This window comes from Aphis gossypii, chromosome 1 (assembly GCF_020184175.1).
Source record: "Aphis gossypii isolate Hap1 chromosome 1, ASM2018417v2, whole genome shotgun sequence".
NCBI lineage: Eukaryota > Metazoa > Arthropoda > Insecta > Hemiptera > Aphididae > Aphis > Aphis gossypii.
The window spans coordinates 33,171,777-33,186,227 of record NC_065530.1 but is presented as its reverse complement, the minus strand read 5'-3'; the positions used below and the strand labels follow the sequence as shown (position 1 = coordinate 33,186,227).

Sequence of the window (14,451 nt, the reverse complement as noted above, 5' to 3'; positions counted from 1 at the left end):
AAACAGATTATACACAAAAAAAACATTACAAGTAAATTAATAAGATTATATTAAATTTCAATAAGTATAAAAACATAAACTTGTATTTCATATTATTAAATATTTTTTTACTTTTTTTTTAGATTCATCAATATCAAAATGGCTGCTGGAATTCTAGCTGGTATTCTTGTCTATGGCCGTGATTGCTACTCGGGTTGGCTGTGGACAGTCGTCGGATACTACACTCGTCGGAACTTAAAATACATAAAACCACCATGTGATGACGAATTAAAAAGTTTTTTAGAATGCGCGAAAGCGAATTCTAATGATTTAAATAAATGCCAAAGTGCATTAGAAAAACTAGCCAAGTGTTATGATCAAAAAGGATAAGCTAATAACCGTAATTATTAATTACGTATTAATTACTGTAGTTATTAATTTATGTTTGTATGGGTGGCTTTATGTACTTCGATACCACTTTTTCCTAATAATAAATAAATTATCATTATAAATAATTTATTATTTATAGTTTATACATTATTAAATTATTGTACATTCAACTACGACTTTTGTGGTTTCTTTTGCCATTTTTTCTGCCCCGGGGTGGGGGGGGGGGATGGCGGCACTTATTCTCCGGACACCGTGACTTGCCCGAAGAAAAATGCCACCCGGTGACCGCGGATCGAACCAACGACCGGCTGCGCCGCAACCGACGCCTTAGACCGCACGGCCACCTTAAAGTTCTAACTATTAAAAACATGTTCTTTACAAGTTTATACATATATACCGACCAAATATATGAAGCTAAACGATTTTTTCGTCAATATAAACAAAGTGTAGTATTTAATATTTCTATGGACAACACATTATACCATATAATACTCTATGCATTATACACAAATCAGTTAAGTATTATTAATATTTTTTACTATTCCAATTTTTACATAGAAGTATGTATTATTTTCCCTCCATTTTACATAATAATTATGTTTTATGACTATACTTATATATATAATAATTTGTTGTGTTTTTCTTTTTGAGCCATTTGCTTGCCTAAAGCTCTGTTTCGGCAGTCTCAAGTGTCAGATTTCCTTTTTGAAGAGTTTTTTTTTGAAGTGAGTATAAGATATTATATTATCCTTCATTAGTCAATTTACTAATGTAGGAAAATGAATTTTTTCCAGTTAAAAAATATGACGTCAAACAGCATCATCAAGCTTTCGTGCATCATTAATTTTATTGATGATAAAAAAATATTTTCTAAAGGTGAAAATTCTTTTGAATGTGGCTATGTCAAAAGTTTTAATTACATACCTGATGTGGGTATACTTAGTGGTCAAGTGCATGCAAGTATGAAAATTAAATTGTATGATGTTAAGGTAAATAAACTTTGTAATTTTGATTGTATCATTTATAATATGATTCCTAAAATAATTATAATATTTAATCTTTATAGATATTTTTCAAAGATAAAAACATTGAACATGCCAGCTGTACTTGTCCGACAGGTTTGACAAAATGTCATCATATGGTTTCACTTCTTTTACATGGGCATAATAATATATCTGTAACTGATATATCATGCAGCTGGTCAAAAAAATCTGTAAGAGAAAATGATGAAGTATTGACTATTGATGATATGTATGAAAATAATTTTAAAGCTGTTACTGATACACACAATATTGATTTTAAATCGTTATGCTTTGATAAATTAACTGCAACTAATCAAACAGTTGGATTTTCATAGTTGTTAAGTCCAGAACCTCCAGTTGAGGATTTAAGTGATATTCTTCTATTGGAAAATGTCCTTAATTCTTCAGAATTTAGAAATTCTAAAAATAGTGTTCAAATGTTGTCTGACATTTGTAAGTTATCTTTTGAACAGGTTAAAGATATAGCTTCAAAGACCATAGGGCAATCTGCAAATGTAAAATGGTGTCTTTCTAGGAAATTTCGTCTTACTTCGAGTAATTTTCATAAAATAATAAAATCGGTCAAAAGTAATCGATATCCTAATTCACTTTTTAAAGGTCTCTTAGGAAAATATTTTGTGGATGGAGTTAAATCAATTGAATGGGGGAAAACACATGAAAAAATTGCAATTGAAGAGTTTGAGAAGGCCAACAATTCTATTGTGACTAAAACTGGCATTTGGTTACATGAATCTGGATTTTTGGGTGCCAGTCCAGATGGTTTGCTTTTCGATGAAAACTCTTCTTATTGCATTGAAGTTAAGTGTCCTTATAAATTTCGGAATGAAGACTTAAAAATTGCACTTTCAAATTCAAATGATTATATCATTAACTTTGATATAAATAAAAATGATTTCATTTTAAATTCCGACCATGAATATTATGACCAAATACAAGGTCAAATGCACATGACAAAAATGTCATCTGCAATTCTTATTATATGGACTACTAAATCTTTAGTTGCTTTCAAAATGTATAAAGATCCAAATTGGTCATCAAATATTGATATTTTATTAAATTTTTACCATCATAAATTCATACCTTATATTTTAACAGACAATTAATTTTTTATACATAACAAAATTTATATCTTTCTATTTATCACATTTTATATACTTGGAATAGATAGCCTTATAGTTTAAGAATTTCTTATAAAAATAATAAAAAATATATATACTTGGGTTAATTTCATAATATAATTATAACAAATGAATTAATAAAACTTACATTTTCATTATAAAATTTTTATTCTTTATATATATATAAATAACAAATAATAAAATAATTTTAAACAATATAGTAACAGATCCAAATTGGCCTAAAATATTAATAAAATTGTTATTAACACAAACAAATAATTATTTATAATGAAAATAGTCGTTAATTATTACTAATAGCAATGATTGATAACAGTTTTATTTCAGCCATATATATAATATAATAATAATAATTGAAGAGTCTCGCTAGAGACTCCTTTCTGTGCATAAGTAACACCGATAAGAAACAGCACACCGACAACCGATAGCGAGACTATTATACATTAAGTTTCGTTTCTAATATATAATATATTTGTTGGCTCGCCTTCGGCTTTAATAATAACAAACTAATGGGCCTTAGCGGCCGGGAGGATAGGCAACTTATAGCACTACCGTCCCATGAACAATAATAATAAAAAGGCAATTGTTGTAATTAAAGTGACTTAGAAATTGTATAATATATTACTTGACCACTTGGTCCAATAGATTTATAAATTTATAGTTAACAATATATATCACAGAGTAGTTAACATCAGTCAAGTTGAACAATATTAAATTATACAAAAATAATATATCAAATAATAATAATAATAAGTGACCCGTCGGTCAGATGACAATTTAATAATAGCTGGTGCACCACATACCCTTGTGGTTATGACGTCTTGAGGTGCCGGGATCCGTATAATAATCAATTTAAATACAATAAAAAGTACAGGATTGATCCCGCACACACTCAAGAACGCCGCTAACCTTAACATGAAGAACAATCACAATACACACTGCTACAGCGGACACACAACTCAACAAACCACGAGAAACACAGTCTTCTGCTGGTAGTCAATGACCGCCCTAAACTAGGCGAAAAACAATTAAATGATTGACAATAAGTGCGCGAACGATATTTATCAGACAGAAGAAATCACAAGCACAAAAAAACGTGGTTTGACAGCTGCAGCAGGAACAAAAAAACAGTATGGTAAGGCTGGCTGGACAGTGGACAGCGGACAAAAGTGAAGTGAATCGACTTTACATGTAACGGACGAGAGAAAACGAAAAAACTCAAAAGAACGGTCTATCAGTGTCACCACACTAAACAATAAACAATGGAAAAACTAGAAACTTTGTGACACTGAAAGCATGACTAAATGAAAAACTTAAAGTTTTGAACATAACCGAATAATAAGAAAACATTGATAATGATTCCACAGCTGGCCGGTCGCACACTAACGCCTGATAAGCGTCAGCCGACGAAGGCTGCAACTATGGAACGCACCGTTACGTAGGTACACATGAAAACGATAACATATAACTAAATGAAACGAAACGGAACATGCTACATTGAATACCAACAATATTATTGATATATTATAATAGTATCAAACTATTAAATAATATGTTAAAAATACTTTAAATAAACCTAGACTCAGTCAATTTACTATATTCTGAACTTTCTGTTGATAACGTTACTTATGTTAGTAATGTAAACTTTTTATGTGCTAATTTCTTGAGTGATAAAGTTTTTCTTAGACCATTTGTATACCATTGTGGGAAAGAGGAGGTTTTAAAGTGGCAATTAGGTACAAATTGAATGACTGATTTATGCAATGCATCGTAAAAGGCGTGTACCGCGGAGTCAAGACCGAGAGGTATAATTGAAGAAGCCAATCAAATGATGCAATAAAAGATCTGATATTAGTGTAGTTAGCTTTACGAAAGTTAAAAAATGAGTGATCACGTTCACAGTAGGTTATAGGTGTGTTAAAAGGAACAAAGAGATATAATGCTGGGTGATACAAATCAATAGGTACAATCGGTTCATCAGATTTCTCAACTACCAAAGAAAATATGTTACTAAAAACTAAATCTAGGAGAGAACTGGTTTTGTTAATAATATTATTACTCTGGAAAAAAGAGTGAGATGCAAAAGTTTCTGGAATACAGTGAGCACTTACTGGCGTTGAATAAGAGTAAACTAACCCATTCACGTCATTTTCCCAAATGATCCCCGGCAAGTTGTAGTCACCACAAAAAATATAAATATGATTTGGGAATTGACGGATAATTGATTCAACGGATTTAATGTGTGACTCGTAGATGAATGGAGAAGAAGAAGGAGGAATATAAACTCCACTAACAATAATTTTCAATGAACCAGTAGAGATACGCACAAAAAGTTGTTCAACATTTGATTCTAAAATAGAAATTGGATATGAAGTTAAGTCTTTACGTACGCCAATGAGAATACCACCACCCTTTAGAGAAGTATTAGTAAAGTTACTTCTGTCACATCTATAAATAATAAAATTAACAAAGCCTAATTCACAATCAGAAATACAACCATTTAACCTAGTTTTGGTAAGAACAATAAAATCATAATTAATAGCAGACACATTACATTTAAAGTTAGTAAGTTTAGACCTGATCCTGCGACAGTTTTGATAGAAACCAGTTAGTGGGCCTTGGTAGACAGGAGTTTTTGGTTTTACTTGGATGCTGACTGATGTTGGATATCTAAGTTTTTTGAAGCGTTGAAGCCAACCTTTGGAAGCCCGTTGTGAAATAGAATTCTCAGTCCAACCTCACCGTTTTTTGTCTTGCTATCAAAGCTCTCATGACAAGAGCGCAAAAGTCTCCGTTCCAAGGCGGTTTTGTCTTTTGTTAATTTAAATCTTTGAGGGAAAAGCGTGCCAGAACGTTTAGCCTTTATATATTCGCTGAACAGGCACAAGGCCAACTCTTTAGTGTCGAAGATTATTTTTAGAGGGCGAGTAGAATTAGTACGATTTTTACCAAGTAATAAACTTGGAAGAAGATGTTATTGAAGCCCCTAAAGATCCGAGAATTTCCTTAAATTTTGACTTGTCATGAGTAACACTCTCGGGGATTGACGAAGAAGAAGATTCTACAATGCCATACGCAATCAGGTTTGTCGAGCAATGCTCACGTTCAAATTGCTCATGCATAACTTGTGAAACAACTTCATGCGACTGAATCGAGGAAGTAGTACTATCAAGAATAACCATTTTCCCTTAAGCTCTTCCAATTCATCATTTTTTTTTTTGAGTTTTCTGCCTTAATCTCGGTGATTAGAGAGGAAACTTGCTTTAAATTATTTTTAAGTTCCGCAGACTGGGTGGTTTGCGAGTCAGAGAGTTTTTCATGTGAATCTAGTACTTCCTTTTTAAAAGACACTAGCACCTTCAATAGGTCCTCATTAGATGTATTAGAGGACAATTTACTACCAACACCATACCCAGAAGAGGAAGCTTTGTTTTTTTGTACACATTTGACGGGAGTATCTTGTCTATTATTGTCAAGTGTAAAATGAAAATATTAAAATGATCTGATTTTTATTTGATGCACTACTCAAATTTTTATACTTACAAATTTACAATGTTTGTATACATTAGGTATACACAATATCAATACTTATATTAATATATTTTATATGATATTATTCTAAACAGATCACAATAATTATTATGACTTCTAAAAATCAACCCAGTATTCAGTCTTTTTTCAAATCTATTATAAATGTTTTACCTACACAAGAAAAAATTGATAATATACAAAACAAAACAGATTCAGTAGTTTTAATATCAGATACTAATACCCCTATATCGTCCGTGTCCTATATAAATAGACACGATATTTTCAATTACGTCAAAAAAGTATTGACTCAAAATGAAATACACGATATCTTAAATGCAATTTGGATTCCCGATGTAAATTATAATTTTCCTGTGAAAATATTTATTGTTGGAAAAGATAAAACTGCTAAGCGTTTGAAATTTCAATATAAATGGTTTGCTAGCTTTCCTTGGTTAGTGTATTCTACTATTCTGATATAGACAATGGAGCGTATTGTAAATTTTGTGTAGCTTTTTCAACTAATTATGCTGGAATTAATAACCAAACATGGTTAGGTTAGGTTATGTCATAACCATGTACATGTCAAAAGCATTATTGTCCACGCGCATGCATGCACAAGTCGATGAACACGGAGAAAATATTTTTGCTCCGGTTGTAGGGCAGAAATTTGATGCAAACAGTACCAAAAGAGAAATAAAATGTCGACCCGAGCGTCGACCCGGAACGACGGCGACAAGACGCGGCGATCACAGCCGACCAGATAATGGCTCGTGCCGTAGTGACCTTTGTTCATTGAAAACGCGCCAAGAGGGTCGGTGTTCGAACAATTGAATTCGTCAGTCTATTTTCTAGGTTCGCTCGGAAATAGATTTATGACTTTATTTTTAGTTAATATAATATGATGCATAATAAGTTTATATTTTTTTCAAAAAAAACTTATACAATGAGCTAAATGTATGAAAGAAAATGATTGCTCCAGCCCCCTTAATATATATAATAATACACTGTTATAAAATATATTAAAACATGAGACATAAAGTAATAAGACTTTGAGTTTATGATAATCATAATATTATATAATTCGCAGAATAAAATCGGAGTGTACTTAACACGTCAGGCCCCAACTATCTAGGGACTTACGAAGTGTCACTACACTTCACGGTATATAGATAAAAAAATGATCGACCACAAGATGGGTCGGTTGACTACGAGGTCACCAAAACAATCGTAAACGTGCGAAAAACGTAAACACAGGTTCGGCAGTTGGCGAAAGACAAAACATATGATGGCATAAGATGTATATTATCTAGGTAATAAAAAAAATATATATATGAACTACATATTTACTAACTTGTATTTAAAATCAAGAGTTGTTATATTATTGCTTGAACACCCTGACATTCCCTTTAAATAACTAAATAAGTTTTCCAAAATGTCTTGGTTCAACTTTCTTGTTAATATGTATTGAATATTGTAATTTGTTTTTAAATCACACAGCAAATGTTTTAATGATTTATTAGATATTAATATGCCTTTAAGTCAATTAACAATAAAAATAATATATAAATAATTTAAATTTTATGTAAGTATCTATGCATTAAAAATCATACATAATTATGAAATTGCATACCTTTTTGGAAAGGAAGTAAAGATTTTTTATTATGAACCCTCATAGTTATTATAAAGTTACTCATTTTATCTAATAAATCATTTTGTTTGACTTCATCTAAACCATAACTTGGTATACCGTGATCAAATTTTTGCTGCGTGTTAAATAGATCAAACCAATCATTAAATAATAGGACAAGTTCTGACGCCTATATATTAAAAATAAAATAACCATTGAATACGTGTACATATATATTATTATATATTATTTATACTCAATGTATCAACTTAATATAGAAATGAATTGCTGTTGTTAATTGTTGATCATATTTTTTTAGTATTTTAGGTTTGCCCCTCCCCCAATTTTAAAATCCTGGCTACGCCACTGAATAAATACTAGTTCAATTTATTTTATTTTGTCATGTAATTAAAATTAATGAAAAAATAATACTTTCCTCTTTCCAATTGTAGTTATTGATATAATTTTTTTTCCCACAGTAAGCAATTGCTCTAGATACAGAGTTAGAAAATAAATTAGCTGCCAAGTGCACATTCATACGGCCAGTAGCTAAAAATAAAAATTGTTATATTGAAAATATGTAGGAAACATCAATTTTCATAAACTAAAATGTGTAATGACAATTTATTTAAATAATAACATATAGCTTTATAGTAGACTATAGTTAGGATAGGAACCTTTTTCAAAATTGACTTGGTTTATACTTGTCCCTTTCTGAATCTGTTTTAACCACTTTGACCTCATCTCACTATCCTTCGGAAATCTATGTAAATGTACACCGGGAGCTTGTACATGCCGAGTACTTTTGCTACCACTAAAACAACCCTCAAATACACAGACTGGCATTTTAACAATGTAAATAATAATATTATAAGCTGTAAAAAATTAAAACAAATTTACTTTAAAGTTTAAACTTTGTAGTAATAAGTTATTTTATTATATTTGTCATGGTAATTAGTAAACATTACTACATTAATGATAAGTCAGTAATCAGTTTTCATTATAGTCATTGATAGTGTCGAATATTGATAATATTTTACTGATAGTATTTAGTCCAATGAGAAGAGGCGAACGTCGGCAGCCATATTTGCGCGGAAACAGTTGCAAACTAGCATATTGCTGACATACCTATTTAATTTGTCATGATTTCAACTATATGTATAATGTATATAGATTAATTACACTGTGTATACACATTACAGTGTATCAATACACTGAACAGCGATTAACAATTTGAAAAAATACATATATATAGCTATATAATGTATACAAACTTTAAAAAAATAACTAAATGTAAATGTATCAACACATAAATCAGGTTGTTGTAGCAACTATTTATAAACGAAAATTCCATCGTAAATCACAAAATCCCCGTTTTAGCAACCCTTTAAAATGCGAATTTTGAAAAATCCTTTCTTAGTGCGCCTCTACGTTACTTAAGGAACCTCTGTACAAAATTTGAAGTTCCTATACCCAGCGGTTTGGTCTGGGCGTTGATGAGTGAATCGGGGCGGTCTCCTATATGTATATAGATAACTTCATCCCAATTATTAAACCATATCCTATATATTATAATGATTAATGCAATAACGCTATCAAGTATATATTTTACTTGCCATAAGTTGCATCATACATTGTAATATGTACAATCTATTTAAGGGGGCTGCAGCACCAAATAATTTGTTGTCTGTTTGGAAGTACTATTCCAAAGTATTTATGAAATAGTTGTTTAATAATAATTATATTTTAGATTCTGAACGAAGTGATGAATGTATTGATTTTACAATGATGTGTGTTTTTTTTTGTGTCTGTGTACAGCATAACTAGTCAAAATAATGCTCCAATTTCATACTATGGGGGTGGTTTCCGATGTAAAAGTGAATATCCTTGGTGCATTATAGAGGTAAAAAGTTAACATTTTCCAACAGTTTTCAAAAAAATTGAGAAAAACAAAAAAAAAATGACGGAAAAACGGCAATTTTTACGCAAAACCAGTTTTCGACCAAATCGATTTTTTTTTATGGTTGTAATTCAAAAACTAATCACTGAAAATACTTGAAATTTTCACCAAATGTTAATGTCAGTGGTATCTATATATAGTTAAATTTTCAAAAAAATTTGACTTTTTTTGAGTTATTTATAGACCACTGAAATTTTCGATTTTTTTGAGAAATTTTTTTTAAAGTGTCGATAAAAAATTTTTGGATGACCAAAAAGTTTTGAAAATTTAATACAAGGTTCCTTATGAGTTGTTTTTATTGTAGCTGAAAAAAATTAAAAATCGTTAGTCACAATTTTTTTTTATAAGAGTTTATAGTTCCATTTTTTACGAAATCTGTCGAAAACGCGAAAATTTGCAAGTAATTTTGAAGTTGAAAAATCATAAATTTTTTTTCTTTTATAACTAAGTTTTGAAAATTTGGTACAAGGTTCTCCATACATTTTTCTTCAAATATCTGTAAAAAAAACTCTACCGGATTCAGACAAAAAATTTTTATGAGTGTTTGAAATTTAAATTTTTACAAAAACCGCGTTAAATAACAGTTTAGCCTCAAACGATTTTTGATATTTGTTATTATTCAAAAAGTATAAGTCGTAGATACTTGAAAATTTTACCAGTCATTAAGATTCGCGTTTTCTTTACGTGATTTAAATTTCAAAATATTTTGACTTTTTTTGAGCTATTTATAGACAACTGAAATTTTCAATTTTTCTGAAAAAATATTTTTGAAGTGTTGATAAAATTTTTTTGGCCCTATCAAAATACTTGAAAATTTAATACAAAGTTCCTCATAGTAAAATAATACCATAGAAATTTCTCAAAGTTTCAACTAAGCATGCAGCACATATAATTTAATTGACAATAAATCAAATTTAAGTCCACTACCCCAAAGTACATACAGTACATAATACATAAATTAGATACATAGATAATACACATTTATTAATAAATAGATATAATGAACTTACCTATTGATAGTCAACAGATTGAAAATAACAATACACTTAAATTAATAGAAATATTAAATCATCAATATTAAATAATGTTAAATAATGTTAAATTTTCCATTAAAATTACACATAGAATATTAAATTACTTACTACTTGTAATGAAGAAGAAATAATAATTTATATTAACACACATAAAATATAAAACTGTGTTCACAAATAAAACTTAATATAATATATAAAACATACAACCATATTAATAATATATTTGATTGGTTAATAAAAAAATGTGACATTATTAAATAATAATTAACAGCATTTAACATACACATATATCTTAGCACCAGATTTTTTTCAGCCCCATATATTATAGGATTATATCAAACAGAATGCAATCATGTATCAAAAGTAATTAAACTTCTGTTGATGCATATATCATACAAAAAGTTATGAAAACATCACTGATTATATATCTTTTTTTTTTATTATTATATATCTTCTTAGTAATTTTTTTATGAATTGATCTAATGTATTGTCCTGAAGTATTAAAAGATACTACAGCAGCTTCAACACGGGCGTTATATGAATTTTTTAGAGCAAAATTAATGCGTTTGCCAGCAATATGTTTGTTGATAATACTATTAAATTGCTCACATATATTATTATCAACATCTAGTAACAAACTTTGGGCATTTTCAACAACTCGATGGTAAATTTGTGATATTTCACTCATTAACCCACACTTTTCCGCTTCAGGTACAACATTTTGTTCACCGATTTTAGAACCATTACAAAAATACGATTCGCAATTTAAATGTTGCCCTAGTAAATGTGATGGTCCATTTTCAATATCCTTTTTTAAATCTAAAATTATTTTATTTAACTTATATTATTTTTACTTGTGATTAAAATTTTTATTTGTGTAAAAAACAAAAATTAATTTATTAACTACCTTTAATTTTATTTACTTCACTATCACATAGTGATTTTCTATAATGAATAGCCATAGTTATGGCTGTTCGAAATTTATTGGATTTTTGTTTCTGATTTAATAAATTACGTAAGTGCACTGGATATTTAGTATTTTTGGTTAATTGGGATATTTTTTGACCAAGATTTCTCAATATGTGGTTGCAACATTCAATTTTATCTACTAATAATTTTGGCCCATATGGTAAAGTTTGATGAAGTCGCTTACACACTGAACTGTCTCCATCCCCTAAATATAATATTATATTATAGGTATAATAATCAAATTCACTAAACTATTTAAAAGCTTAAAAAGACAATAAGTGGGTACCACTGCTGCTATACAGTAGGTTATACATATATAATATTACGAAGTGTAATTTATGATATTATTGTGATTAAAGTAATTCATTCTATTATTAGGTTTTAGAACTACAGGAGGTTAAATTAATTTTAGCCTAGAAAATTGCACTTGAAAATATCTAAAATGTTACAAAAATGATAATGATTGACTTCATACCTATAAGTTTATTATATATTAGACCATGCATTTCAATACTCTTCGCAAAACCTTCAGCTATAGCGTCAGCTTCCATACCAGTTGATGTTCCTTTCCAATTTAAAAAACAATTATGAGTTTCAGATATTGTGTTTTTGTTTTTTGAACGTTCGCATATTAAACAATAGCGATTACGTATTCCAATGAACAAAATTTTTTTAGTTCTAAACCCAATTATTGTTGCCTAAAATGTAAATTAATAATGTAAGAGTATATATTTTTTTAACTATATCCAGTATATCCTCTAAACTTAAATGCATAAAATCATACTATTTAGTCAGCAATATAATATTTAATTACTATAAGTATATAATTTAGCAATATAAATTTGATAGAACTTATAGTATCTTACCACTCCAGATAACGAATCATACTTAGTTTTATAACTTCGCTTACACCATGATCCGTCAGCTACTACAGTTATCATATGGGTACTCCATCCGAATTTATATTACCATTTTCAATGGCCAACTTTTTTTCTTCTATTCCTAAATAAATGTATAAACGTACCTATAACAGTTAAAGGTCTACCCTGTTTCCGTGGATATACGGTAAATATATATATACCGAGTGATCCATTTAATGTAAAAAGACTCGTTTAAACTCATTAAAATTAAAATTTAAAACTATAGGTTTCTTATAAATAATTTATGCTGTAATCAAAAAAATTTAAGAAATATATTAACACAGTTGTTTTATTAAATAACTATAGTAATAAACTACATGACGTCCAAAATAAGATTGTTATATAGATCGAAATATTGCGAATAATATTCTGCTACGAAATATGAAATTAAAAATTTTTTTTAAATATAATTATAATGACTGATGTTAAATGAATCACTCTGTACATATAGTAAGTACTAATTTTAACGTAAGTATAACAATTTTTTAGCACGCTACTGTATACATAATAAATTATTATATATACAAGTAAATAAAAATATTGTAAGATTTTTATTATTTTATATTGTAATTATCATACCGGCCAGGTATATTTCATCCCACGCAATTTCATTTATAATTTCACCAACATTTGATTGCAGTTTAATAAATACATTAGGTGAAATACACGGGACATCTATAGACGCTGAACATGCATTCAGTTGTGTATGACCAATTCCAATTGCAATACTATAATACCATATTATATTTATATAGAAACTAGTATGAATTATATTATGTGCCATAAGTGGCGTAGAGTTCAGTTAAAAGTTTTTTAAGCTATTTATATATAATTGAACATTTGAATTTTTCGATTTTTCTAATGTATTTTTTTTTTTCGAAATGGCGATAAAAAAAGTTTAGGCAGTCTGAAAAATGTTATGAACATTTTTTCGAAATTTATATTTTTACGAAATCGTTTAAATTAACGATTTATCGTCTTTCACCTGATGTTAAGGTTGGCATTCTCTTTACACAATTTTTTTTTTTTAAATTTCGATTAAAAACATTTTGGTTGAGTCGAAACATTTGAAAATGTACCAAATACAGAGTTCGTCTAAAGCTAGTTTGACAGTGATTCAAAAAATTATCAAAATACATAAGCACAACTTTTTTTTTAGTGCTTGAAGATGAAATACCGAACAAATAATCTTCGTTTAGAAACATTTTTCACATAGAATATCTTTGCATTCAATTTTAACACATCCAATATAGTTATTTACTCTATGACCGAGGTTCACTCCACCCTTACTATACAGCAGAGTGAGTTCCCGGTTATATATTTCTAATTAGGTTAACATATTAGTGTATAATGTATATTATAAAAATTAATGAGAAAATTTCAAAATAATATCTTTATTATTTCATTCAATATTGCATTTTTTGTCTCTCTTGAAAAGTTATAAAAAGTGGACTTGTCCCCTTTCTGCTGTTAGCAATTTATATGGCCAATAATAATGTTATTTTTTTAAACACTATTTAAAATTAGTACTACTATAATACGAAATTATAAACATATCAATTTAAAACGTATATAATCAGTAATCACCTACTCGGCGCAACTGTGTACAAGTCATCTAGTATTTTTAGAAACGAATTTAGTACATATTATGTAAAAAATATAAAACAATAGCTTATGTTAGAGAAAATAAGTATGTACTTACCTTACAGTTTTACATAAATCCAATTTAAAATTTAAAAGGTAGGTACGTACCTGTCCTACATATTTGTCATAATGTCATATTCATAAGTTGGACAGACATTTGTAGACTACTCTAATAATTTTATACAAACCCAAATGATGACACTATAAAATGGTACTTA

The 14,451-nt window shown here is 28.8% G+C and overlaps 1 pseudogene; it reads left to right on the top strand.

Annotated features, from left to right (window-relative positions):
- Positions 1 to 719: 719 nt before the first annotated feature.
- Positions 720 to 2,763, top strand: LOC126549695 (uncharacterized; annotated as a pseudogene).
- The last annotated feature ends 11,688 nt before the right edge of the window (positions 2,764 to 14,451 follow it).